At 36.4% G+C, this 13,719-nt stretch overlaps 1 protein-coding gene across 2 annotated transcripts in view; it reads right to left on the reverse strand.

The window, feature by feature from the left end:
* Positions 1-13,719, reverse strand: part of LOC134801826 (igLON family member 5-like) — a 241,042-nt gene that overhangs the window by 110,753 nt on the left and 116,570 nt on the right. The gene's annotated exons all lie outside the window — the stretch shown is intronic.

The raw sequence follows: 13,719 nt of genomic DNA on the forward strand, positions 1-13,719 counted from the left end.
TCGTTATAAAAGCTGTTACAGATGGGATGGGCGTATTGGATCGCGATCAATGCGATCGTGGTTTATTGTGAGGAAGGTGGTCCGCCGTACGTCCATCGTACGTATTGGGTGAAAACCAGCGTAGTGTCTTACAGACACTGCTTATGCTGAGCGGCATCCTATTTGGTGTATGTTTACTGTATTGTTAACTTTATGGTGTACTTACCGTAATGTAGGTATGTTTTTGTACGCCAAATAAATATTTTCTATTTCTATCAAAGACAGCTATAAGAGAGAGCGAGACAAATATCCAGGGTCGGGTAAAACGTTGTAGTTGTACTTGGTAATTCGCAAATCGTATCGATTAAAAACGCTGCCTTCGGTCGTGTTTTAATTTATCACCACTCGTTGCGAATTTAATTCCTACTTTCAACACTTGCAACGCAAATAAATTTATATTATTACTATGCCCACTGGTTATCGATACTAGTCATTTTGTGAAGCCCTAGCGTAGCGTAACAATTTATGTTTTTACACGAAATTATCTTGATTATTGACTAAAATGATAAAATATTAGCACACGACGAAATAAAAACTTACATTTAACTGTGTAAACCGGCATTCTACACTATTTATGCTCTTCATAATTCATAATTTAACAAAATACCTATCACTATCAATATCATACTCATGGTGTGTTCATATACGTGATGACTTCCCTTTTGCATACTTTAGCTATTCTTTAAGCGTTAGCGTCATCGTAGATCTGTAATTGAAACAACATTTTCAAATTTGCCGCTTTTGTATACTGACGGAAATGTCGGCCCAACCTATATAGAATCGATTACATATATATAAATAGTTAGAATTAACGTTCCAGTAATTAAATACTATGTATAAAAATATGAGTCTGTAATGTCCAATCTGTAATGTAAGGACTTCGGATTTAATTTTTGCCAATTATGTAGCTCTCATTACGTGAACCGAATAATTAAACATGCCAAAATAAGTATATCTTTATTTATTTATTAGTATACTATTTAGGTAAAGTTATTTTTACATTAAGTAGGAAATAACAATTTTGTAAGACCGATCCAAATCGTACCGACATCATGGTGTGGTGACCCTAATCGTCATCAAGTTGGGGATACCAATTAATATTCAAAGTTACTACAATTTCTACCATATTCAATTTACTGTTTTTTTTGTTGCGCACATGCTTGGCTTAATCAGTTAATAATATTAACATCATAATAATTAACAAATTACTTAAAAGATATCAGAACTGTAATTAGAATATAGCACTAAAATAGTAGGTATAAGAAGGTAATGAATTTCAGTAGTATATTGATATAATTTCTATCACAATGGTATCTTTTTAACATTGGCAACATGTGCGAGTGAGACACAGGGCTCAGGTTTTTCTATCTCATGTGGACCGTTTTCTCTAGTCTGGTACGAACAACATTCTGTCTCGGTGATAAGGTTCAAATTAGTATGGCAAAAAAACTGACAACTCGCTCCAGTTTAAACAATATAACTTCATGGTTTGACGTACCTACTTAGTGGAATCTACAATTTCCATACAAATGTGGCTTTCCATTCAGACAATGCAATGGTCCTTATGTTTCATGTGCAATAAGAACCTTATTATAAGAATTTCAGTTGGAAAGGACCTTATTGCACTTGAAGTATAAGGACCCATTTGTAATGGAAAGCCACAAATATTTGGAGGATTTTTTTACTATCAGGATTGAATATGCCAGTGATTTTGAGCTGGAAGAACTAGATAAACAAATTATTATAATATATAGGGTCTGTGAGACTCAGGTCTATTTTTTTTTTGGAAAAAGCTCTTTTGGACCATTTGGAAACACTCATCATTCATTGCGGTGTGAAAACAAACATTGTAGAAAGTATGTAATCGTGACCTTTGAAATTTACAATTTGGAATGTAGGTAGCTTAAAATCGGACCAAGCTAACGCCTCGGCCAGGAGCCACGAAACGTACGCTACGTGCATATAATGTGGGTATTGCTTATGTAGGTAGTATAACAAATGTATGGCAGTCGAAGGCAGCGTCGAGCAAAAAAGAATAATAAAGGTCTGCATACGGTCACGAATTTATTGTATGGACCTCTATATACCTCACCGATAATTGCATGTGATTTCCGTTCCATTCCGGTATTTGTAGCAAGGTCTGTCGAGGCCTTACAGAATATACCGTCCGTGACCATAGACAATCCGCCCATTCTGGTGCTAAATTCAGTTCGTCTGGATGCGCCTTTACCTTAAATTAATCTTGCAAAAAAATTCATCTCTTACACCGCGCCATCTAGTTTACACTTTTGTCCCTAGTTAGCTAATGAGAGTAATCAGAAAAGCCATCTTCTGTACTAGCGACCTCTAGTCTGTTTTGGCTTAATGGTCACAAGACTGACACTGGGGGATATGGTAGTGTGCGTGACCCAAGTAACAATTTGTGGTACTATAGTGGTCAATAGAACGTTTCCTAAATACCACCTAAGGTCCTATAAAAGACCTAAGAAGGTTGTATAAAGCCGAAATGGCGCATCTTTAGTGCCATTCAGTGATATAGTAGACCTGTAGCAGTGTCAGCCGTGACGTTTTAGGTCTATAAAAGTGATGTAATGCATGACTCTTGTGCTAATTTGTTGTCAGAAACGCCATTATAGTATTAATTTATACTATAGTAGCATTTGAGATTCCATTATAGTGCTTGTTTTATACTATAGTAGTATTTGAAATTCTATTATAGTGCTTTTTTATACTATTGTAGAATTCATAGTTCCTTTACTACTTGTTGTGTGTTTACTTCACAAAAACGGTACTAAGTAAAATGGTGATAAATAAAGACGTTATATTAATATGCGCCATTTAGATGTCGAATAATTCGGTCTTTAGTGCAAAAAGTATATGGGACGGAAGTTTTACCGTTAGAATAGTATTAGGTTAATGAGGAATTTTAAATGCCCCCTCGATTTATTTATGTTTTTAATAAAATAATTTAATAAAATATTATGATATTCACCATAGTTACTACTATACAGCCAAGAAGTAAATCCGACGCTTTTATAGGCTAACTATAGAACTTAGGGCGAAATATTCACCGCCATCATGATTAAAATTAGGGTTCCAAAAGAATTTTGCTGTGACCCAGTTGCACCTACAAACTCTTTAGAAAGATATAGGATTTTTTAATTTAGATGTAGTCATTACTGTTGTTTCCTTTTTCAATGAGATTGGTAAAAAAAATGTGCTAATAATGGATGTCGATAAATATCTAAACCGTCACGATTTTATGCTTGTATTAAATCATTGATGATAAATCTCACCTACAATCACTAATATCACTGGGGTCTTTTTTATCAATTCATTAAAATATAAAAATATTTTGTACGGAACCACATTATGTGGCTTAGGCCTGAACTTATATAAGCAAGATATAAGTAGCCATTACAGATCAAATTGATCATTTACAAGTAGTCGTTTTCTACCTTTATGTATCTAACTCGGTTTATAAAAGACATAAAAACTCAGCTATAACGCTGTTGTCTTTTAAAAGAAAAAACAAAACCACTATACAACAGTTTTGTGATATAAAAGAGTCATTGTGACGTTTACAGCGATGAGATATAATAGGGATTTAAAAACTACTAAAGCGCTTTTTAACGCTATAAATATGTCCCAAAAACGCTACTATAGAGCAAAACAGTTCTATAATAGTGTTCATATGACTACTAAAGTAGTATGTACTATAGCAGTAATCTCTAAAGCCACTATATCCTATAATCGTTGTATAGTTGGGTTTTAGTCACTGTTTAAACACAAAACTATAGCGGCTTGCAGGGAACCTTAATAGCGCAAACTACTAAAGTATTATGTACTATAGCAGTGATCTCTAAAGCCACTATATCCTAAAATCGTTGTATAGTTGGGTTTTTCTCACTGTTAAAACACAAAACTATAGCGGCTTGCAGGGAACCTTAATAGCGCAAACTACTAAAGTATTATGTACTATAGCAGTCATCTCTAAAGCCACTATATCCTAAAATCGTTGTATAGTTGGGTTTTTGTCACTATTAAAACACAAAACTATAGCGGCTTGGCAGGGAACCTTAATAGCGCAAATTAGTTGCATAAAAGTGATTCCAAATACTATTATACAGTAATATTGCTCTATAGTGATTATATTTGAACCTGTTATAGTACACGCCTGTAACGGCTCTATAAAATGATGATGTAAACCTTTACATCAATTGCTTATAGAATATATTAGCTGTATAAGCCTATAGAGCAAAAAGGTGTTGCCAAGCGCTTTTATACGACAGGTGGTCATCTCTGAAACCTTAATACGACGTCTATACAAGCTTTTAGCGATAAAAACTAAAATTATAGGACTAAAATGTTACTTGGGGAATGCATGAAATTGCAATATTTTGCAGTTTTGTCAGATTTTGATGAAATGAGACACTGTTGAGTGGAATATATTTCGATTTAGACGTAATATTTTTTATTGTTTGCGCCAATATTAACACATCTTAGAAAATTGTTTGGGTTTTGAAAGAAATAGTGATAATCCGCAATTTGTGCACAATCACGCCATCTTTTGGTGGCTAGTCGGCAGGACAGCCCTACACATCCACCTTAAATACGTCAGCCTTTTTATTTTATTTTGTATACCTGTGTATTTCTTATCAGAAGTAGGTATACATGTCATTTTCTATGACGGCTGATCGGTGATCACGTGGTGCTTTCCATAGAAAACGAAGCTCCAGCCGGCCTAGCCAAGGTTACAATCGCTATCGCTTCGACAACGAAACGTTTTGTGTCTCTCTATCACTCTTCCATATTAGTGCGACAGCGACAGTTGCGTTTCGATCGCTACGGAGCGTAAGCGATTGGCATTTTGGCTACGCGGCCAGAAGCTCCGGCCGGTCTAGCGTGAGTCATCCTTTAAGCTCAATTTTAAGCCAAATTGTCTAGGTACTACATGAGACTCACTCAAATGCTTGCTAGAAATCGCAGTTGCAACCACAAATTACGCTTACCAACGTTAATGAATTAAAGAGGTGTGAAGTAGAAAGTGCACATGCACGTGTATCATTCATGTAATTAGCACAGTTAATTTGGATGCTTATGCATATGTAGGGTCACCGGTCATAGCTTCCGGCAGCTGTGTTCTTTAAAAAGTCGTATATGACACTGGATTTGTACGTCGACGTCAAAGATATGTTTACACTTTTATACCGTACTCCTTTGTAATAAGACGAAAAGTGTAAACATATTATTATCTTCGAAGTCTGCACGAATGACATTATGTTGCGGAATGTTCGAGCGATTGTCATATGTTTGAAAGGTCGTAAATGACACTGGAGTTTTATCAAGTTATGACATTTGCGTAATGTTCCATCAATTGTCTTATTTCGAATAAGTCGTAAGCGACACTGAAGTTATATGAAGTAAAGACGTTTTGTTGTAGAAAGGGTTGTGTGTTGAGAATAATAAGTCGAAAGGGGTTCGCGGAAAAATCGTTGGTGTTCGACTGTTCGTTGGAATCAGTGGCGTCATTTTGCGATTCTTGGATTGTCAAAGGTTGATATATATACCAGCGCCATCTAGTAAGCAAAATAAACCTCCTTACCTCCCAGGGGGCCCAGCCCAGAGGACAATCGTACGTCGACCAACGCCAAATGAAAAGAAAAATTGCCTGAGATGACAGATACTACGAAAACTCGGGTGACAATGTCCATACATTATTTGAGTTCCTCAGGACATGATTTCTTGGACTTGCAGTAGAAATTATCTAATGGATGCCTTTCAAAATGAACGTATAAAAATTAGTTAATCTTGTTGCGCTGACTCCACGATGAAGAGCTTAGGATTTGTTGGCTTAAAGGCCTCTTAACCAAGCCCTAAAAATAGAAAAAAAAATAGGATTTATTTACCTAAGATCTCAATTTGCAAATACATATTATTTATGTTAAACTTTTTTTTCTATATTTAAATTTTGGCCCATAATTAATCGATTAAAAATAAAACTGTCTTAAGATAACATTTTTGGTCACCATTATTTTGAAGTTAGTTATCAGTTATCATAATATTGTAAATTTATGAATGTAATTTAAGTTATTAGTTGGACCACACACGATCATATCTTAAAATTTATCAGTATACTAAACTTGTGCATTACGTATTTAAGTACCTACCGATCACAGATCCCTACCATGAGATGGTACATTTATGGAACTCGAGTTCACGTTAAAAATTACTGGGCGTAGTTCTGTTACATTGTTAACATTTAGCATTTTTTTTTTCAGTTAATACTCGTAGATATCAATCTAAAAAAAGTTTATTTCCGAATTATTTATAATTATCATTATTCTATCTGCTAACGTCTGCTGGCTTAGAGAAATGCATGGAAATAATATTTTTATCATTTAAATGTACTTTTATTTTAATACATATTTCTATTATCCTTTCTCGTTTATATTTTTACGAAATAGTGCATGTATAAAGGTCCGACCACACCGCTGCTTAAAAAACGGTGACTTTACGGAATCGCAGTGACGCATCGTAATTGTACCGCTTTTTTATCGCATGCTCTACACACCGCTGCTTCAACATCATCATATCAGCCTTTTATCGCCCACTGCTGAGCATAGGCCACTCTTGGAGTATGCCACATATCCACCGGAAGCCAATCTCATCCAGAAGTAACCCGCAATCTTCCGAATGTCGTCCACCCAACGAGCCAACGGACGTCAGGCACTCCTTTGGTCTGTAAGCGGCCACCATTTCGTTGACATTTTGGCCCACCTGCCATCACTCTGCCTGACGTTTTCAGTTACTAAATGTTCTAAGGTTGCCACCTTAGAACATTTAGTAACTGGAGACGTCATAGCTGTGATTTTCTGTACGAAACAGTGTGCCGATTTTTGCAGTGGAGGGGACGTCAAATGTATTGCTATTTCTACATGATTTGTACGTAACGTACAAATAGCGATGTCCGTCCGATACGCAAGTTTGCACAATTGTGCAAGTTTTTCAGCAGAGGGGTAAGCTCTTAAAGGCGACTCCGGTTATTAAATTCTCTAAGCTGGCAACAAAATGGCGCTGCTTCATAGTAAAATTTTGAAACTTTGTAGGAGGTCATCTATGTACCGCCCGATAATATCATTAAGTAAGTTCATTATTAGTAATTTACTCATCATCGTACTAACTTGGCTGTAACTTGCCTTCCGATAAGACTTATTCGGCAATTGGGTTTTTACACTTGTACTTATTTATCAACGGACCCGCAAAGTTAAACAAAAATAATTTGCCCCGAGGCCGTTGGAGAGTTTGACCTCCGGTAGGTTTATACCTAATATACCTATGTACCTTATTATATATGTGACATGAAAGAGCCACTAGACCCCACACAGTTCGTTTTTTAGAGTTCCGTACCCAAAAGGTAAAACGGGACCCTGTTACTAAGACTTCGCTGTCCGTCCGTCCGTCCGTCCGCCCGTCCGTCTGTCTGTCACCAGGCTGTATCTCACGAACCGTGATAGCTAGACAGTTGAAATTTTCACAGATGATGTATTTCTGTTGCCGCTATAACAACAAATACTAAAAACAGAATAAAATAAAGATTTAAATGGGGCTCCCATACAACAAACGTGATTTTTGACCAAGGTTAAGCAACGTCGGGCGTGGTCAGTACTTGGATGGGTGACCGTTTTATTTTTGCAATTTTTTTTTTCATTATGGTACGGAACCCTTCGTGCGCGAGTTCGACTCGCACTTGCCCGGTTTTTTTAGCATTAGAAAAAAGGTAAACAATCTTGGCATGTCTTTTAATTCAAAAACACTTTTTAAAAATAAGTCACGGCAAATATGTAACAATTATGAATCTAATACGATCATTTATATTCTTCTGCTTTCATAAGTAATAGTTATTGATTTTTAAAAACCGTTTTTCAATTAAAAGACATGTCAAGATCGCTTACCTTCTTACTAATCATACTAATGCTAAAAAAACGAACTATAGCGTCTTTTGAGTGTCGGCGTCTAGTCAGCTCTATTGAAAATGGCGTCGCTGCGCAGTTGCGGCAACGTTGCGTCGAGCAGCAGCCATAGAGTTTGCTACACGCCGACGCTCGGGAGACGCTAGTGTGGGGCGGCCTTTAGGTACATAAAATATAAATTTCTATAGGCCCCGTGCATGAACTATAGGGGGCAGCATAGGTGCCGTCAGAATTTTGGCGCGCGGCGTAAATGTGTCGTTTATCCTTCCGATGTAGCCCACAAGATGGCAGAACCTACTATGCACAAGGAAACGTACCGACGAGAACGGTAGATGGTAGCACTTGCTTTGGCAATGTATGTACATGTGCACATATGTTTCAGGCAGACCCTCTAACGCGCACGGTCCCTATTATGGCTGGAAGCGATTAGATGAAAGAGAAAAAACCCTTGTAAGTACCATTCGCGCGAACTCTTGTGAATCGATTTGTATTATTGGGCCACCCTGTAAACACCAATATACAGATTTAGTGCATAATTGTTTTCCATCGTTCTCGGAAACGTTCGGATTTGTGAGTAAATACTGAGTATTTACTCGGTATTTACCCTTGAGTATTTACTCACTACCCAGCTCTAGTCTCGGTACAAAAAGCACTGAGGTTTATTGAAGTAGCATATACTCAGTATTTACTCAATATACCCGTATTTACTCGTTTATACCCAAATTGGTGAGTATAAACTATTTAGAGTGCTGAAAGGGGCATATAAATTTGAAATATAGGTGTATTATGGAAGCCGCTACTGGATTAAGTACTCAAAATTGTAAGAAATGTATTTTTAAGAGAGGCACTCCATACATGTAACTAATTGTCACGAAAAAAAAATCAGATAGCACCAACGTGTTGCACATCATTAAATTGGTCTTTAAAAATAACTGGAATGTTTCTAAGAACATTTTTGGATAAAATGAATATTTTTGGAAAAAAACCGTTTCGAAAGGCCAAAATAATGTTTATCTCTTTATAACTTTAGAACCAAAGTTCAGAAAAAATATGAAAACATATCGGGAGATTAGCCGTATAATAAAGTACAAAAAAACAATATTTTGAACATCATCGGTTGAGCCATTTTTGAGTTTTCTTTAAAAAACCCTTAATAAAAGGTCGTAAGTGCCGCGTAAACACGCACTTTTGCGCGACATGCAGTTATCTAGAACATCGATATAATTGAAGTACCATATTTTTAAAGTAAATACCTTCTTATTTAAAACAAAATTGTTAACTATGCATTATCACAATTTGCCTCTAACTAATAATTACCTTTTTTTCCTAAATTAAGCGTCCTATATGCTTTTTATTTTATAGATATTGTTATTACACGTTAGCACTCTTCAATAAAAGACAATTTTGTTCTTAAATCTCACTTTTTGAATATTTTATCAGCAATCGTTTTTACCCACCTAAATGGGTAAATACGGGTATTTATCGGGTGCTTTGAGTAAATACCGAGTAAATACTCAGTATTTACTCACCCCTACCCATCTCTAACCGAGACTGACTGAAATGGCAAGACGTTCGTACGTTTCCGTAAAAATACGATGGAAAACCATTATGTACCTACTACATCTGTACTATTGAAAATGTTAGATATTGTTATCCCTGTCCGTTTATTCTATAAATACCTCCACCCCCACAAGCCTTCTAATAAATGGTACGACAAGACATGACGTCATGTCATTTGACTCTGCTTCATACATATAAATTGTATGTATAATATCATACAAACATCATTAGTAAACCGTAGGGCGTGTCAATAAACAAAATTCCCGTCTCGTTCAAAACTAACATATCGGCACGTCATTGTTATCTACCATCATATCAAATTGACTTTACATCTTGAAGGAAAAAGAAATATATTATCTTATAAGTGCGAGAGAGATAGATGATAACGATCCTTGAGCGTTATTCCTATTGAGTATAAGTATTGGCTTCATGTGACCAGTATGATGTAATCAGACTATAAATAATAAAAAAATAAATATCTGGGGACATCTTACACAGATCAACCTAGCCCCAAACTAAGCAAAGCTTGTAATATGGCTGCTAAGCGACGATATACATACTTATATTATATAGATAAATACATACCTACTTATATACATATAAGTAACACCCATGACTCAGGAATAAATATTTAAGTTCATCACACAAATAAATGCCCTTACCGGGATTCGAACCCAGGACCGTCGGCTTCATAGGCAGGGTCACTACCCACTAGTTATAAAATATTCTTTCAATAATAAAGTTCACGGTTAAATATACTAATCTGACTGAAATTCAAGTTGTAATATTGTTACGTATTGTTATATAATTTTGCAGGATTTATATTTATATATACTTAGCTATTAAAGCCTACATTCGTCCTTAAATCGTCTACAATTCAATTGATTACAACGTGAAAGGTTTGTTTCATACATTTCTTCAAGAATCTAAACGAACGAAATAAAATTAGCATTTTTAAAAATGTCACGAGACATTTTTACAACAGGCAACAAGATAGAATTAAGTGGGGGGTCAAAAAATCGTCAAAATGAAAGACAAAAGTCATTGACGCCACCTTATGGATATCGAGAACACAGTTCTGTCATACTGGTTTGCCTGATGCCTAATTTAATAGCAACAGGAATACAAGGGATAAGAAAGAGAGGGTTGCACTGAGAGAGAGAGCTTCAAAGTGAGCCGACGAGATGATATCGTGTTCGGAGGAAGTGTGGTTTTATTGTGAGGTTTTAGGGTTCCGTGCTAATGATGATAAGGGCCGGCTTTGAAAATTGTGTGCTGGCGTTCCGTCTATATAAACTTATTTTAAGGTTAACTTCTTGAATGTTCCATCCTATAAGATGAACAATGAGATGATGAGCAATAAGATGTACTTAAGTTAACAATTAATTAGGCAATTAGCTAAGTCTACCCATCTATGTTTTAAGGGAGTTATTAAACAGGGTGGGATTACGGGAGGAATTAAACAGGCTTCAAGTTACTATTCATTTGTGCGAAAAGTAAAAGCGAAACTTGAAATAGACGCTTTGTACTCGATTGATGAGTTTTTTTGGGTATATTCAATGAATAAATAATAAATGGACAAGTAATATTTAAGCTAATAAGAAATCTATTATAAAAAATATACAACATTGTAATATAGATTTAATAATATAAAATATGTCGTTTGTTACAAATTTGACGAGTAAAATGTATATTTTATCATAGTAGAGTTAGATCAAGAAAAGTCTGCAGCGATTTTGATAGCCCACGCAGTGCAAGTGTTATTTATACTGACGTATAAATTAATTATGACTAATTTCATAGAAGTTTGACGTTTAAAATAACACTTGCACTGCGTGGGCTATCAAAATCGCTGCAGACTTTTCTCGGTCTAACTCTAAAAGCTTTTGACTATAAAAACTGGCATACGGAACTCACTTCGCTTTTAACATCTGTTTGCGTAATTTCAACATGTATGTGAATTACTGACCACTTTAGGTCAATCGAAAGGGGAATTCTGATTGCTTCCCGTCAGTGTGGACTGTATACTGTATTCTGTAAAGTATTTAAACAATTAGCGTTCTTTGCATTTTTATTACAGTTTTAATTGTACAGCCAATGATATTTGGGTACCTGCAGAGGAGAAATGCCGCAGTCTTCTTCGACATTATAAGTGAGCGTCAGGATGGCGGGTGGACCTGTGAAATCTTGGATTATACCGCACTCCAAGTATGTAGTTATAGTGTACTTTCAGTGTACTTGCGTAAACTATGAATAAAAATCAATGTACTTCTTCCAGAAACGAGATATTTAACGAAAAAGGTCTACCCGCCATTCTGACGTCAGGATGGCGGGTGGACCTGTGAAATCTTGGATTATACCGCACTCCAAGTATGTAGTTATAGTGTACTTTCAGTGTACTTGCGTAAACTATGAATAAAAATCAATGTACTTCTTCCAGAAACGAGATATTTAACGAAAAAGGTCTACCCGCCATTCTGACGTCAGGATGGCGGGTGGACCTGTGAAATCTTGGATTATACCGCACTCCAAGTATGTAGTTATAGTGTACTTTCAGTGTACTTGCGTAAACTATGAATAAAAATCAATGTACTTCTTCCAGAAACGAGATATTTAACGAAAAAGGTCTACCCGCCATTCTGACGTCAGGATGGCGGGTGGACCTGTGAAATCTTGGATTATACCGCACTCCAAGTATGTAGTTATAGTGTACTTTCAGTGTACTTGCGTAAACTATGAATAAAAATCAATGTACTTCTTCCAGAAACGAGATATTTAACGAAAAAGGTCTACCCGCCATTCTGACGTCAGGATGGCGGGTGGACCTGTGAAATCTTGGATTATACCGCACTCCAAGTATGTAGTTATAGTGTACTTTCAGTGTACTTGCGTAAACTATGAATAAAAATCAATGTACTTCTTCCAGAAACGAGATATTTAACGAAAAAGGTCTACCCGCCATTCTGACGTCAGGATGGCGGGTGGACCTGTGAAATCTTGGATTATACCGCACTCCAAGTATGTAGTTATAGTGTACTTTCAGTGTACTTGCGTAAACTATGAATAAAAATCAATGTACTTCTTCCAGAAACGAGATATTTAACGAAAAAGGTCTACCCGCCATTCTGACGTCAGGATGGCGGGTGGACCTGTGAAATCTTGGATTATACCGCACTCCAAATATGTAGTTATAGTGTACCTTTAGTGTACTTCTGTAAACCTTTAATAGAAATCAGTTTTCTCGTCCCTAAAACGAGCTATGCGGTATGCGGTAGCACGGTCGCATTTTTATCGCTTATGATAGTGACAGACGATAAAAATGAAACCACGCTGCGCCCGCTTACGTCAGGTTGGCGGGTGGACCTATGAAATCTGTAGTACCTTCTCTAGTAGTAAGCGGCTAAAATTATGCTAATGAAGAGTAAGTCTGGAAGAATAAGTTTTTTTAGGTACTTTGGGACTTGGGTACTCCCGGTATATAATATATATGTATATTATATACTCCCGGTAGAGAGATGGGTAAATAATTTGATCGATGTACCTGACAAGCCCCTGCATCATTATTCTCTGGTTTAGTTTGCCTCAAAAATATAAGAGTCATATTTTATCCAACAAAGTACTGGTCCCTGCGTCTAAAAATCGATTACAATCTTAAAACCGGTATGTAGTTCATGACTGGATACTCCAATTAACAAGTTACATTTCAATATTGACGAACAGAAGATTCAAAGCGTAGACGTTTAGACGTTTAAAGTTTAGACGATAAATTATTCCTTGTATTTGAATATACATAGCTATTAAAATACAAGGTCTTTCATTTGAAAGCGTCAGAATTTCATAAATTTGCATCATACATAAATAAGTTTTTTTTAAAGCACCTAAAACGCCACTTCGCATTTAGTCGAACTAAATGAACTTGCTCACTGTAAAGGATGACTCATGTTAGACCGGGCCGTGTCCGGGCCGGAGCTTCCGGCGCATCGTTCTCTATGAAAAGCATCACGTGATCGCCTGTCATGTCATAGAAAAGTAAGCACCGGAAGCTCCGGCCCGGACACGGCCCGGTCTAACGTGAGTCATCCATAAGCTGGTGAAAAAAGTGATAACCTCATAGAAACTTCAAAGAGGATTGCGAAACATCTTTGAC

This window comes from Cydia splendana, chromosome 23, assembly GCF_910591565.1.
Source record: "Cydia splendana chromosome 23, ilCydSple1.2, whole genome shotgun sequence".
Classification (NCBI taxonomy): Eukaryota; Metazoa; Arthropoda; class Insecta; order Lepidoptera; family Tortricidae; genus Cydia; species Cydia splendana.